Raw genomic sequence first — 14,870 nt, 5'->3', positions numbered from 1 at the left:
TCCTGATTTAATACAAAACCAGCTGCTAACCTCATTTCCTACCTTAACCGTAGCAGTGTTATTCTTGTACATAGCACCAATCACTTTAATGTATTTGTCTGGTATACCATACAAGGATAAAACCTTTACTAAAGCTCTTCTATCAACAGAATTGAATGCTTGCTCGTAATCTATAAAACTGAGGACCTGAGTAATCTATAAAACTGGACACAAATAGTACTGTTTAATTTAGTTTCATACCTCCTCAAGTTAACCTGAAATGGAAAACTTGATACCATTTACAAAAAAATCTGTTTACTTTCTTTGATAGCTTGGATACACTTATGCTATTTTGATTTGGTTAAATTTTAAGACCAGAAGTAGCCCCATAAGTTTGAACATAAGACCCTCAGTTGTTCTAGGGATACTGTTGAGATGACTTATTGGGAATTAGCAATTGTCACAGTGCATTTTGATTTAATCTTAAGGCAACATTTAGTTTTTAAACATAACAGCCAATGGGGAGGGTGGGAGTGGAAGGGGGACAAGTTGCCCTCCAATCACTTTCGAGTATTAAAAAGGGAATCAACCCTTTCTATTTTTAATTGATTGAGCCCTTTTCAAAGTTCCCACGACAACTCCTTCGATAAGAAGTGCCCTGGTCTAAACAACAACAACAGCAAAAAATAATACATTATACCCACATCGATCTATAATATAAAAATGTCAAGCCTTCCAATCACTTTTGACTGTTAAAAGCCCCTTTTGAAGTTTTATGACAACTCTATCTATAAAATCTTATTTGCCCCCAGGGCATAAACTACAACCTTTGCTCTTGGGGGTTTGTCATCCTTATATACATAATTTCCAGAACTTTCAACTATGTTGAACAAAATGGCTATCTCTAAACTATGATTGAATGTTTTTGGGGAAATGGTGGCGTAAGAGGGGGGTTAATTAATCTCCACTCAATTTTGACTATTAAAAAGGGGAGTTTCAATTTCCAATCAAATGAGCCCTTTTTGAAATTTCTATAACAACTTTTGATATAAACTTTAATGTCCCATGGCATAACTGACAATCCTTGCACTAAGGGCTCTGAGGAAATTATCATCCTAAAAGACCTAATTTCCAGAACTTTCAACTAGGTTGAACCACATGGATATCTCAAAATTTTGATTGGATGTGTTTGGGAAAATGGTGGGCATGAGAGGGTTGTTAGTCGCTATCCAATCACTTTCAACTATTAAAAAAGGCACTAGCCCTTTCAATTTCCAATTGAATGAGCCCTTTTGAAGTTTCTATGACAACACTTTCAATAAAAACTTTATACGTCCCCAGGGCATAACTTACGTCCTTTGCCCTGAGGGCTGTGGAGGGAGGGTTTGTCATCCTTAAAGACCTAATTTCCAAATTTTTCAACTACATTGAATAAAATGGTTATCCAAAAATTTTGACTGGATGTGTTTGGGGAAAAGGTGGCCGTGAAAGGGGAAGGGTAGTTGCCCTCAAATCACTTTTGACTATTAAAAGGGTACTAGCCCTTTGAATTTCAAATCAAATAAGCCCCTTTCAAGTTTCTATGACCAAGATTTCAGTAAAAGACTTATCTCTATGTGTATTATCTATCTGTGTGTTTGTCATCTCTCTGTGTGTGTTGTCTTTGAGTGTTTGTTGTCTGTGTGTGCGTGTCATCTTTGTGTGTGTGTTGTCTTTGTGTGAGTTTTGTCTTTGTGTGTGTTTTGTCTCTGTGTTTATGTTATCTCTGTTTGTGTGTCCTCTCTGTGCGTGTATTGTCTCTGGTTTGTGTTAGGTTAGGAGGGTTAGTAGCCCTCAAATTACTTTTGACTATTTAAAAGTGTACTAGCCCTTTGAATTTCAATTAAAATGAGCACTTTTTCAAGTTTCTACAACAAAGATTTCAATAAAACACTAGGGGAGTGTCCTCCTCAAAATGTTTTCTATCTGGAAATCAACTATGCTGAACAAAATGGCTATCTCAAAATTTTTATTGGATGTGTTTGGGGGAATGATGTGTTTGATGATGTGAACGATTGGATGTGTTCACTTTTGACTATTAAAAAGGGCACTAGCCCTTTGAATTTCCAATTGAATGAGCTTTTTTGAAAATTTCTACAACAACGCCTTCTTTAAAAACCTTATATGCCCCCAGGGCATCATTTAAAACCCTTGCCTGGAGGGCTGTGGGGGAGTGTCCTCCTCAAAACATATTTTCTATCTGGAAATCAACTACACTGAAAAAAATGGATATCTCAAAATTTTGATTGGATGTGTTTGGGGGACTGATGGGTGTGGGGAGGGGGGCTAGTTGCCTTCCATTCACTTTTGACTATTACAAAGGGTACTAGCCACTCCAATTTCCAATCAAATGAACCCTTTTGAAGTTTCTACAATAACTCCTTTGATACAAAGTGCCCGGGTACGGAGGACCAAAAAAAAACCAAAAAAACATAATGTACCCACATCATTCTTTACTTAGGCAGCGCTGGCGTGCTGCCTATGAAAATGAATGTACATAGGTAGGTCTTATTGCATTAAAGCCCTGGGGTCATGGTAATTCAAAAAAAAGAAAACAAAAATTAACTTTAAAATACTTGTCATAACTTAAGCATAACAGAAACTAAGAAAAACAAATCACAAAATTTTACTTCTGTGTGCAGTTGCCAAGCTGAGCAATTGTCCTAAATTTTAAAAATCTTGCAAAACATTCATCCCTCATTACATTCACCATCTTTCATGACCCACATTCATGTCCATATATCAACAATTCAGGCAATAGGAAGGACCATCTTACTTGTATTTCTTCAAATCTGCTTTCATTTATTGGATTTAAAAGAAGGTTTTTGTAGCTAAGTCAGTAGGCCTACAATATTTTCTTACACCTTTTGGAACAATCTTGAGCTGGTAAAATAGGTAAGATTTTCAGAATTTTTAGTGATCACAATATATTTCTATCATTGTTAAGTGCATTAGAAAGGACAACCACTGGTAAAGAGCCCAAAAAATATTTTAAGGTGATTAAAAAATTTTCTTACCAAAAAAGTTGGCAAAACAGGAGAAAGTGCTTCTCAATACTTCATAGCTTTAAAATCTCTTCTCTCACAGCAAAATACATTTGTTTTAAATGCAATCTCTATCCTCAAAAAAATTAAGTAATGGCCCTGTTACTCTAAGCGACACTGCATCTACCACCTGCGAGTCTGACCAGCCTAGCAGTGTTTTCATCCTTCTCAGTTGGCTAAAAAAAGGGTCTATAAATTTAGCATTTTCAAGAACTGGAATATTTCCCAGGGGATCCATTACTAACCGAATTACTCTTTGATTCAAATTTTCCCTGTTGCTTTTACCCTCAATAGGTGTATCTGTTATATCATCCTCAGAATTATCCCCCATATTTACACTACTTCTTACAGTGGCATTTTCTTTGGCAATTAAATTACCCACAGTAGTAAAAAATTTTACAATTGAAGTGGGATTATAATCCCGACTTGAAGAATCAAAATTCAAAGGGATATTTAAACCTTTACTTCTTATTTCTTTCAAAAAGGATGAAGCAATATCTTTGTCAAATTCAGGATCTGAAGGATCTAAAATTGGAATTGCGCTCATTTTAAATGAGAAAAAAAAATATTAGTAAAACAAATTAATTAAGTAAATGCTGTAAAAACAAGGAAAAATCGTTATTCAACACTCCTAACAGATTTCCTACTTGCGTGCGAACTTAAAATGCATGACTTACTTTCGTAAATTGTTCTTCAACGTTCTTCACTTTTTATCAAAAACTGAAATCTGGAGTGAGAACCTTAAATTGAAGCAGGATCCTGGAACTGAAGCTGGAACCTGGAACTGAACTGGAACCTAGAACTGAACTGGAACCTGGGACTGAAGCTGGAACTGAACTGGAACCTGGAACTGAATTGCAAAACATTCATCCCTCATTACATTCACCATCTTTCATGACCCACATTCATGTCCATATATCAACAATTCAGGCAATAGGAAGGACCATCTTACTTGTATTTCTTCAAATCTGCTTTCATTTATTGGATTTAAAAGAAGGTTTTTGTAGCTAAGTCAGTAGGCCTACAATATTTTCTTACATCTTTTGGAACAATCTTGAGCTGGTAAAATAGGTAAGATTTTCAGAATTTTTAGTGATCACAATATATTTCTATCATTGTTAAGTGCATTAGAAAGGACAACCACTGGTAAAGAGCCCAAAAAATATTTTAAGGTGATTAAAAATTTTCTTACCAAAAAAGTTGGCAAAACAGGAGAAAGTGCTTCTCAATACTTCATAGCTTTAAAATCTCTTCTCTCACAGCAAAATACATTTGTTTTAAATGCAAAGTCAGAATGGCATGAAAAATTACTTAATACTAATCATGTTTTGATACCTGGTTGGCTAATTGTATAAATGCTTTTAAAAATCACTGAAGATACAATGATGTGTGCAAACTGAAGTCCAATATGTTAGTATAGTGGCACTAGACTTTCAAGGTCCAAACTGGCAGTACTGATCTCCATTTTGTGCTCCTTTAGCCAGGAAGTGAAACAGGAAGCAAGAAGACAGACATCCCATGCTTTAGCATGCCCTTTTTGCTTATCTTCTCCAGATTTCTCTGTGTACCCATTTAAATCTAGGCCAACTCTGGCTGAGCTTACAGAGTCACATCACTGATTCCTATCCCAAACCAAATAAACTAGCAGTGTCAGGAATTAAACATGTGCCCCTTGGACAAAGGATTCCTAACCCAGAGTGTCAACCACTTTGCCAGGACCACCAATGTGACCAGAGAACAACAATTATTTGAAAAAAGAAGACATTGAAAAAATAACAAATCAGATCACAGTTGCTGCCATTTTCACTACTGTCCCATAAACAATTTATTTTATTGAGATAAATTAATTTTAAGACAGGTATCAACAAAACTCCATCAGGGACTGTATTTACTTAAGATACAATCAATCACTGTGAATGTTTAGCTTTGTGATATTCTAGTCTTGAAATAATAAAAAAGAAAATTTATGTTTTCCACCAGCCCATCTGAGCAAAACCATTTGTGACAGCAATATGTCCATGGTTGGCTTAGAATTTCACTAAAATGTCTTAAAACAAAAGAAATTTTTAAAACAATTATGCTGTCCATTAAGTGGAATATTAAGATAACTGATACTTGTTTAGAATCCAGAAAACCCAAGCAAGAACTGTAGTGCAAAGATCAGATAGGCATTACCTGGTACTTATATGAGATGCTGTATAAACAATGGGTTTCTCACTCTGGGAACTAGATATGGGTTTGTTTTTACTGTCCTTAGTACTTTGATAGTAACAGTATAGCAACAGTGAGATTTGGTTTTCATTGTCCTTGTTACTTAAACAGTACTCTAACAGTAGCAGTAAGATTTTGTTCTCACTGTCCTTGTTACTTTAACAGTAACAGCACACTATCATTAACAGTAAGATTTTGATTTTGCTTTCCTTGGTACTTTAATAGTAGCAGTACATTTCAGTAATAGTACAGTAACAGTGAGATTTTGTTCTCACTTTCCTTGTTAGGCTACTTTAACAGTAACATTACAATTTTGTTTTTGCTTTCCTTTTTTACTTTAGCAGTAACAGTAAGATTTTATTTTTGCTGTCCTGGGTATGTAATAAAAAATAAACTCAAATAAAATTCCTATGCTGTGATTGTTTACTATTCCCTGTTCAGAAAAGATTAAAAAGGTTAATCTATTTAAGTTCATTTATTCTTTATATTCATTAAGAAAAAACTAAAATAACTAATTAAAATTTTTCAATGATCTTTTGAAGCAATTCAAGTGCAGGGTTTTTTTTTCAATGCTAAGTCCTGCTGCAAAATACATTGCTTGTGATGCTTATTGACATCTGTTTTCATTTGCAAGGTTGTCTCTGACACAGTAGGATACATTTTTATACTCTTTCTGAATACAATAACTGATTTTCTTGCAAAATTCAATTTTAAGCTCTTTTAGGACCCTTGAAAAAAATAATTTCATTCTATGTTTCTTGGAAATAAAAATGGTTTATAATATTTTTTTCAAACTTACTGTTTCATTACAAATCCATTTTGTAAAAGTAGTATAATTCAAAAACATTGATTTGTCAAGATTAAGTTGAATAAAAAAAAAAATCAAAACAAATCTGCCATGTTTTTTCTTATTCTGTTAGGCCACTTAAAAAATGCTGTTTCACCTATATGTCAAAAAATATCAAAGCTGTCAGAAGAAACATGGCAGATGGAAATGAAGAAATCATTGCTTGCCAATTGTATAACTTTAACAAAATGGATTTATACTGAAAAGTAAGTTTGAAGCCAATGTTTTAATTCTTTTTAAACCAAAAATCACAGAAATCAGTTATCATTTTGAGGGCTCCAAAAAAGGCTTAAAACAGAATTTACATTAAAATCAATTATTATGCTCAGAAGGAGCATAACAAATGGCATCTAGCAGTATATTGACTTTATTTGTAGGTTAATAATATGAGCTGCTTAATATTTACCAACAATTCACCAAATTAGGCTAGCCAGACACAATCCTTGAATAGCCACAGCTCAATAGTTGCATAAATTTACTTAGAAGCTCCGTAGAACAAAACCTGAAGACCTAAGCCCTCAAGAAATTTGAATAGGCCTAATCAAGCTTTTGTAGGAAGGCCTAGCAGAAAACACTAGGCTAATTCTTGAAATTTAATAGGCTAGCCTAATCATTTTTTTACCACAAATTATTTTAATGTCAAAATGGGATTATTTACCATCACTGCTTCTTTGAAAAATCACAGTTCCATTGTCTTCCCTACACAAAGGGTGAAAATCTTTATAATTTGTCTTATCCATTAGGCCTATAGAATTTGGTGTATGATGATAGTGATGTTAAGTTACTGACTAAAGATGCTCGGTAATTATCTTTAACAAAAGTTACTGTAAAAGTAACTTGAAACCTGAAAACGAGCCTAAAAGGCTCGTTTTCAGGCACGGGGTTCAAACACGGGTTGCTATCGGGTTCTACTTCAAGCGTTTTTAGGGTTACGGGTTCAACAGAAATCCGCTTCTAAGCGTTTTCAGCTGCCGGGTTCTCCCCGTGTTTGAACCCGGGTTCCTTGAATCTGGAACCCGTAGAAATACCAGGTTCAAACCCAAGTTCTGATTTCATTGGCGGTAAATTCAAAAATGGCTAACCACCCTGAATTCACAGCACATGAAGTTTGTTCATTGAAATCCCAAACAGTTGATTTTGAATGGAAAATCAAGTATTTTTGCAGTAAGCATGAATACATGGCTAATTGTGGAAAAAACTAAGACACATAGTCGGAGTAATTGAGAGGGTAATTCTATTCCTTAGCATCAAGCGTTTTCATCTTTGAAGTTTCAACGCCGTGTTTTCCTTGAGAACCCGCTTTGTGAAAACGCTTGATGCACTAGACGAGAACAACCCGTGTTCGAACCCGCTGAGCCTGAAAACGAGGCTTTTGAAGTAACTTTTTTGTCGTTCCAGCTATTAAATAAAGTCAGCTGGAACGGAAAAAGTTACTTTTAGTAACTTTTCCGTAACTTTTTGTCGAAGCTGGAACACACCCTTGGTGTCTATTTAATAATAGGCCTATGTTTATGGGACCCAACACTGAATGACATATTTCGAATATTTGTAACACCCGGAAAGAGCATAAAAAAGGCATCAAGTGGTATGTTCACTTTATTCTTAAGTCAATAATATGAACAGTGAAACATTTAATGGATTTTTGGTAAATAGCCTATATACCAAATCATATTATTGAGTTAGGAATAAAGTGAATACACCATTCCATGCCTTTTTTATGCTGATTACGAATATAATTATCATTTCTATTGGAAATGAATTTTAGCCCCCCCTATAGGCCTATAGCCTATGCCAATTCAGGGTATATATTTCTACATTAGGGAGGGGGGGGGGGGGGTAAAGTTTAAACTTACCTCCCATTTACATCAGAAACAAAATTTGGGTAAAATTCTACTATAGATACTTTTGGTTTTCTTGGAAAGCGATTAGGCTAGGAAAATGAGACTTACAGGGATGGATCCAGAGGCTAAAATATATCCTAGGAAGGTATTTTGAAGCACCTATCTCCACTCCTTCTCCCTCTAGAGAGTCCTGACCTTTGATGGCCTTTAAAAATCTATCTGATATATAAGTGAAACCTTGTAAAATAGATCTTTTGCTTAAATAAAGTACAACACAATGGTTTCTAGCTTCACAACTTTGCTCAATCCCAATTTATAAGGTTTTAAAGATATTCAAATACATTTCCTAAATTTTGAAAATAAACTATTTATATGTCTTAAAATTCTGCTCAAATAACTGAAATTGCATTTTCAGAGCTAAAGCCAGAGAAAAAGAAACTAATAACTGAAAATTACGGTAAAATGTTGTTTTGTCAAAATTTCAATGGGTATAGACCTGTCATGTAGGCAAATTTCATGACCCTCTAGAGGGAGAAGGAGTGGAGGTAGGTATTTCAAAATACCTTCCTGGGACATACTTTAGCCTGTAGACCCACCCCTGAAAGTTTCATTTTCCTAGCCCAACCCATTTCCAAGATAACCAAAAGTAGCTAAAGTAAAATTTTACCCAAAATTTGGTCAATATATACCAAATCATTTCATCGAGTTAGGACTAAAGTGAATACACCATTTAATGCCTTTTTTATGCTGATTACGAATATAATAAGCATTTCTATCGGAAATGTATTTCAGCCCCCCCCCTATATAGGCTAAACCTAACCCTGAATTGGCATATATAGGGGGGGGGGCTGAAATTAATTTCCGATAGAAATGCTTATTATATTTGTAATAAGCATAAAAAAAGGCATTGAATGGTGTATTCACTTCAGTCCTAACTCAATAATATGATTTTGTATATATTGACCCAAAATTTGCCCCCACCCCCCGAATGTAGAAATATATACCCTGAATTGGCATATATAGGGGGGGGGGCTGAAATTCATTTCCATTAGAAATGCTTATTATATTCATAATCAGCATAAAAAAAGGCGGTAAAGTTCTACCAAATCATATTATTGAGTTAGGACTAAAGTGAATACACCATTCGATGCCTTTTTTATGCTGATTAGGAATATAATAAGCATTTCTATCGGAAATGAATCTCAGCCCCCCCCCCCTATCTCGGCTAAACCGAAACCTGAACTGACAGATATATGGGGGGGGGGGCGGAAATTAAGTTCCGATAGAAATGCTTATTATAGCCTATCTTTAATAAGCATAAAAAAGGCATTGAGTGGTGTATTCAATTTATTCCTAACTCAATAATATGATTTTGTAGATATTGACCCAAAATTTGCCCCCACCCCCCTAATGTAGAAATATATACCCTGAATTGGCATATATAGGGGGGGGGGCTGAAATTCATTTCCAATAGAAATGATTATTATATTCATAATCAGCATAAAAAAAGGCAGTAAAGTTCTACCAAATCATATTATTGAGTTAGGACTAAAGTGAATACACCATTTTATGCCTTTTTTTATGCTGATTATGAATATAGGGCCTAATAATCATTTCTATTGGAAATGAATTTCAGCCCCCTCCCCCCCCCCTATATATGCCAATTCAGGGTTAGGTTAGGTATATATAGGGGGGGCTGAAATTCATTTCCGATAGAAATTATTATTATAGGCTATTTGTAATCAGCATAAAAAAAGGCATCAAATAGTGTATTCACTTTATTCCTAACTCAATAATATGATTTGGTAGAACTTTACCTGATATCAAATTGTGTTCACTTTATTCCTAACTCAATAATATGATTTGGTATATATTTACTGGAATTTTGAGGCTAGGCATAAAAAATAGCCTATATGGACTATTTGAAGATGAATTTATGCATTCAAATCTATGTTTATTTTCACAATTTTGGTATAAAAATTGTTACAACAGTGAAAGAAGTGATATGGGTACTGTTCTATTAACCAGACTCTTTTTATATCTCAAACTCAAGATGCATTGAAAAACCCATTTTTATGGGATGATACAAGACACTGTTAGAGAAATACAATGTATAGCATGGTTTTAATTGAGTATACAATATTTAAAGTTTTGTTTTGGGGGGTTGGGGGGGGGGCATGGTACCTAGGTTAGGTTACATATTTAATATCCTATGCTATGCTTTGCCCCCCCCCCCCAATGTGCAAATACATAGCCCAAATTCATTTCTAAACTATTATATAGTCATCCTATTTTATTTTATTTCATTAGCATTAACCAAACTACTGTAGTGCTGTATAAAAGAGTCTGGTTAATAGAAGAGTACCAAAATATGTTAACTAGGATTATTTTGCATATTATGAAGTAAGAATTGTTTTCTTAACATGTCTCCTTATGTAGTTCAATGCTCATACATTTACACATCAGATTGTTATGATGATTTCTTCTCTTGAGCCCTGCTTGTGCATTGAAGTTCTTTAAAATTTACTGGATGAAATTCTTTCTTCATAACTTACAGCAGCTATTGGTTAATAATATTTCTTTTATTTCTTCAATTTTTTCTGTTTGCTGTTTCTTGAATTTAATCCTTATGTAAGACTATTTGAAGCTAGGCTATGAAAGTTAAACAACATCACTGCTATCTACCAAAAAGACATTAATAGGCAAATATTGATAAATTATGTTAGATTGGCTAGATGGCTTTTTGGTGTTTGTTTTATAAATGATTTTCAAAACTTAGAGATTAGACACAAATATTTAAAAATGTGATGGAAAAACTGGAGTTACAGTGAAAGAAGTGAAGATAAAGGTTCTCCTGCAGTAAAATATGTTAACTAGGATTATTTTGCATATTATGAAGTAAGAATAGTTTTCTTAACATGTCTTGTTATGTAGATGAATGGTTATATATTTACACCCAATCTGAAAAGAACATGCAAAACCAGAAAAGTACTCAAATTAGTTATAAATTTGTATGGAATCTCAAAACCATGACATATAACTCAAGCTATATATTTCCCATGCACAGGGGCATCCCAAACCTCTTTTCATTGGGGGGGGACTTATAGATTTTACTGAATTGCTACCTGATTTCTGCCAAATTTTCTGCAGAAATCAGGAATTCCATATAATTTCTGCCAATTTTGCAAATTTTTTGGCTTTTGTGGAAACTTTACTGAATGCCAAGAAAGTTAGGAGGCAGTGTGTCCCCTCTGCCCCCTCCCCTCTTTGGTCTCTGTGTTCACTTCTCTGTGAATTATCTACTTCTCTGTAAAGTGAGACTTCTTCTCTTTGGGGCCTTATGCTAGCGTTGGCCTATTATCTGGATTCTACCGGTGGAGGATGTCTAAAATCTCTAACCATCACATAGTTTATGTTTAGACTATAAAATGTTTATTTGTACATATAATACCGTGAATGTACATATGGCGAGGACAGATACAGAATTCGAACTGACTCAAATAATCTAAATTTTTAACATATATTCAGCACAATATTCAGATACACAATCGGCCGTTTAACAGAACTACTCTAATTTAATCTCTCAACTTCCAGGAATTATAGAAAATATTCAGGATTAATTTAGTTATCAAGGAAATAGGAGTTGACTAGGAAATTGTCCTTTTGACATATACTTAGAATTTAATTATAGGTTTCAACCTAGAAAAACCCACTACCAAAGTTTACAGATTTTCCCAGGGTTTTCCAAAATCTTTTTTTTTTCAAAAAAAAAACAATCTTATATCCTCAAACAAAGGTACACTTAACAAGAACATAAAATAAAATACTGACACTAAAACTGAATTAACAAGACACAAGATATTATATTTTTCCAATTTGCACTTTCATTTCACTTTATATTGTCATGCTAAGTTTGCATAAAAGTCGCATAGCTACACCTAATAGAAAAATTTTGCACATTGTCAGAATATGTTTTTCTTTTTTTTTTTAATTAAGTTTGAACAGAACACTTAAATAAAAATGATAATCTTCAACAGAAACACAAGGAGATTTTCCTTTACTTTGCTTTTACCAAAGCTTTAATTCTTATTCCTTTTTCAAATTATGTGGTTATTTCGCTATTCATAGGATGTCAAAAGGAAGTAGATATATTACTTGAGAAAAGCTGGTCACACATCATTCGCTTGTCATTTTTATCTTTCTTTTTTTACTATTTCAAAGAAAGCATTTCTCCTGTCCAGTTAATCAGCGTAAAAACTAGCTACATCCTCATTTTGACTTAACATCAATTCCCAACACTGTTTATACTGCAATAATACGCTAATCTTTATAATCATTTTGCTCTACTGATCTATATAATTGTTTCAATGCTCTCTATAATAACCTGGAGGTTTGTTTCTTGTTCTACTACTATGAGCCAGTTTTATTGCCGAATATGCTAGGACACTTGACAAGACTATTTTAGCTGTTCTAGGGTACCCTTTGTCCTTGCCAACGCCTCCTAGCAGATAACAATAAAGAAAACTTTCTTTTAGAAACAGGTCATAAAAAAATATTCAACAGCTAAGACACAAAATTATTATATGTCATTTTCCCTGGCACGGAACTCTTTTCCGCCTTGTCGACTTCTGGCACGCTCTTTTCCGCCCTGTCGACTATTTTTTTCTCTGGCATGGAACTCTTTTCTGCCCTGTCAACTTCTGGCACGCTCTTTTCCACCCTGTCGACTATTTTTTCTCTGGCATGGAACTCTTTTCCACCCTGTCAACTTCTGGCACACTCTTTTCTGCCCTGTCAACTATTTTCCATGGTACAAAACCTGCAGGGTTTTCAAGGTTCAGTGCTCCACCGCCTACCTCTCTCTTCGCCCATGGGAGCTCAGACCTTCCTTTCCCAGGATCCTCTGAACCTGTTAACACCTGGTGCCTTGGTTGACCATCGTCCACCCCTTCACCAGCCTCATCTCTCTCGACACAACGCCTCATTACGTTGGTTCCTAATAAATTCTCAGTTATCTGGTCCCTTGGTCAACCATAGTTTGCCCCTTCACCAGCCTCATCTCTCTCGACACAATGCCTCATTACGTCGGTTCCTAATAATAAATTTCTCGTCCCTCTTGATAATACACCTTTCTAGATCAGTGCCTTATAAAAATTTTTTTGTCCTAAAATTTCTGCTTAAATTCCTAATATGACCCCTACATCCTGCACTAAAAAAAAATCTACCTATCCCCCTGGTCACGTTTTACGTCAGGCCAGTTCTGACAGAGTTCTTCATTCTTTCCTCTCCAACGAAATTCAGCATCTACGGTTGCTGAAAAAGTTCCTGCTTTTCTTCATCAATTGCTTTTTCAACAACTTCAAAACACTGCGCTATCTTATATGCTTCAAAGAGGGAATTATAATCATCCTGGTGTTCTAAGAAATATCTCTTAATATTTAGTCTCGAGCCTTCAAAAAAACAATCCAGGCCTATACTATCAGAAAAACCTACTAATCCGCCATACCCAGATTGATGTGATTTTGTGGCAATCTCCACCCTCTTATAAAACTGATACACTGTTTCATTGGATGATTGCCTCAATTCAGCTAAATCTTTGAATTTCTTTCCTGGTAAATATGCCTGCGTCATTTCCTTTTCAAATTCCTTTAAATTTATAATATTGGAGGAATCTCTATCCTCAAAAAAATTAAGTAATGGCCCTGTTACTCTAAGCGACACTGCATCTATCACCTGCGAGTCTGACCAGCCCAGCAATGTTTTTACCCTTCTCAATTTGCTAAAAAAAGGTTCTATAAATTTTGCATTTTAAAGAACTGGAATATTTCCCAGGGGATCCATTACTGACCCAGTTACTCTTTGATTCAAATTCTCCTTGTTACTTTTACCCTCAATTGGTGTATCTGTTATATCATCCTCATAATTATCCCCCATATTTACACTACTTCTTACAGTGGCATTTTCTTTGGCGATTAAATTACCCACAGTAGTAAAAAATTTTACAATTGAAGTGGGATTATAATCCCGACTTGAAGAATCAAAATTCAAAGGGATATTTAAACCTTTACTTCTTATTTCTTTCAAAAAGGATGAAGCAATATATTTGTCAGATTCAGGATCTGAAGGATCTAAAATTGGAATTGAGCTCATTTTAAATGAGAAAAAAAAAATATTAGTAAAACAAATTAATTAAGTAAATGCTGTAAAAACAAGGAAAAATCGTTATTCAACACTCCTAACAGATTTCCTACTTGCGTGCGAACTTAAAATGCATGACTTACTTTCGTAAATTGTTCTTCAACGTTCTTCACTTTTTATCAAAAACTGAAATCTGGAGTGAGAACCTTAAATTGAAGCAGGATCCTGGAACTGAAGCTGGAACCTGGAACTGAACTGGAACCTAGAACTGAACTGGAACCTGGGACTGAAGCTGGAACTGAACTGGAACCTGGAACTGAACTGGAACGTGGAACTGGACTGGAATCCTCTCCAGCAAAAACCGCTGCACCACTTTTTAAAGTCTCTGTGTTCACTTCTCTGTGAATTATCTACTTCTCTGTAAAGTGAGACTTCTTCTCTTTGGGGCCTTATGGTAGCGTTGGCCTATTATCTGGGTTATACCGGTGGAGGATGTCTAGAATCTCTAACCATCACATAGTTTATGTTTAGAGTATAAAATGTTTATTTGTACATATAATACAGTGAATGTACATATGAATGTACAGTGAATGTACAGTGGGTTTGGAAAAACCCACTTCCAAAGTTTACAATTGGCTTGGCTATATATTTGAACATTAGCAAGGGTAAGGGGGGCTAAGCAATATGAAGCACTTTTTAATGATATTTTAGGGCTTAGTTTAAGGTTGAAACAGTACATAAATCGTTTTTTTAATTTGTATACTAAGGAGG

Source organism: Artemia sp. Qi Xiang Cuo, chromosome 6, assembly GCF_049724085.1.
Source record: "Artemia sp. Qi Xiang Cuo chromosome 6, ASM4972408v1, whole genome shotgun sequence".
NCBI classification, from domain to species: domain Eukaryota; kingdom Metazoa; phylum Arthropoda; class Branchiopoda; order Anostraca; family Artemiidae; genus Artemia; species Artemia sp. Qi Xiang Cuo.
The sequence above is the reverse complement of the archived record's forward strand: the minus strand, read 5'-3'. Positions refer to the sequence as shown.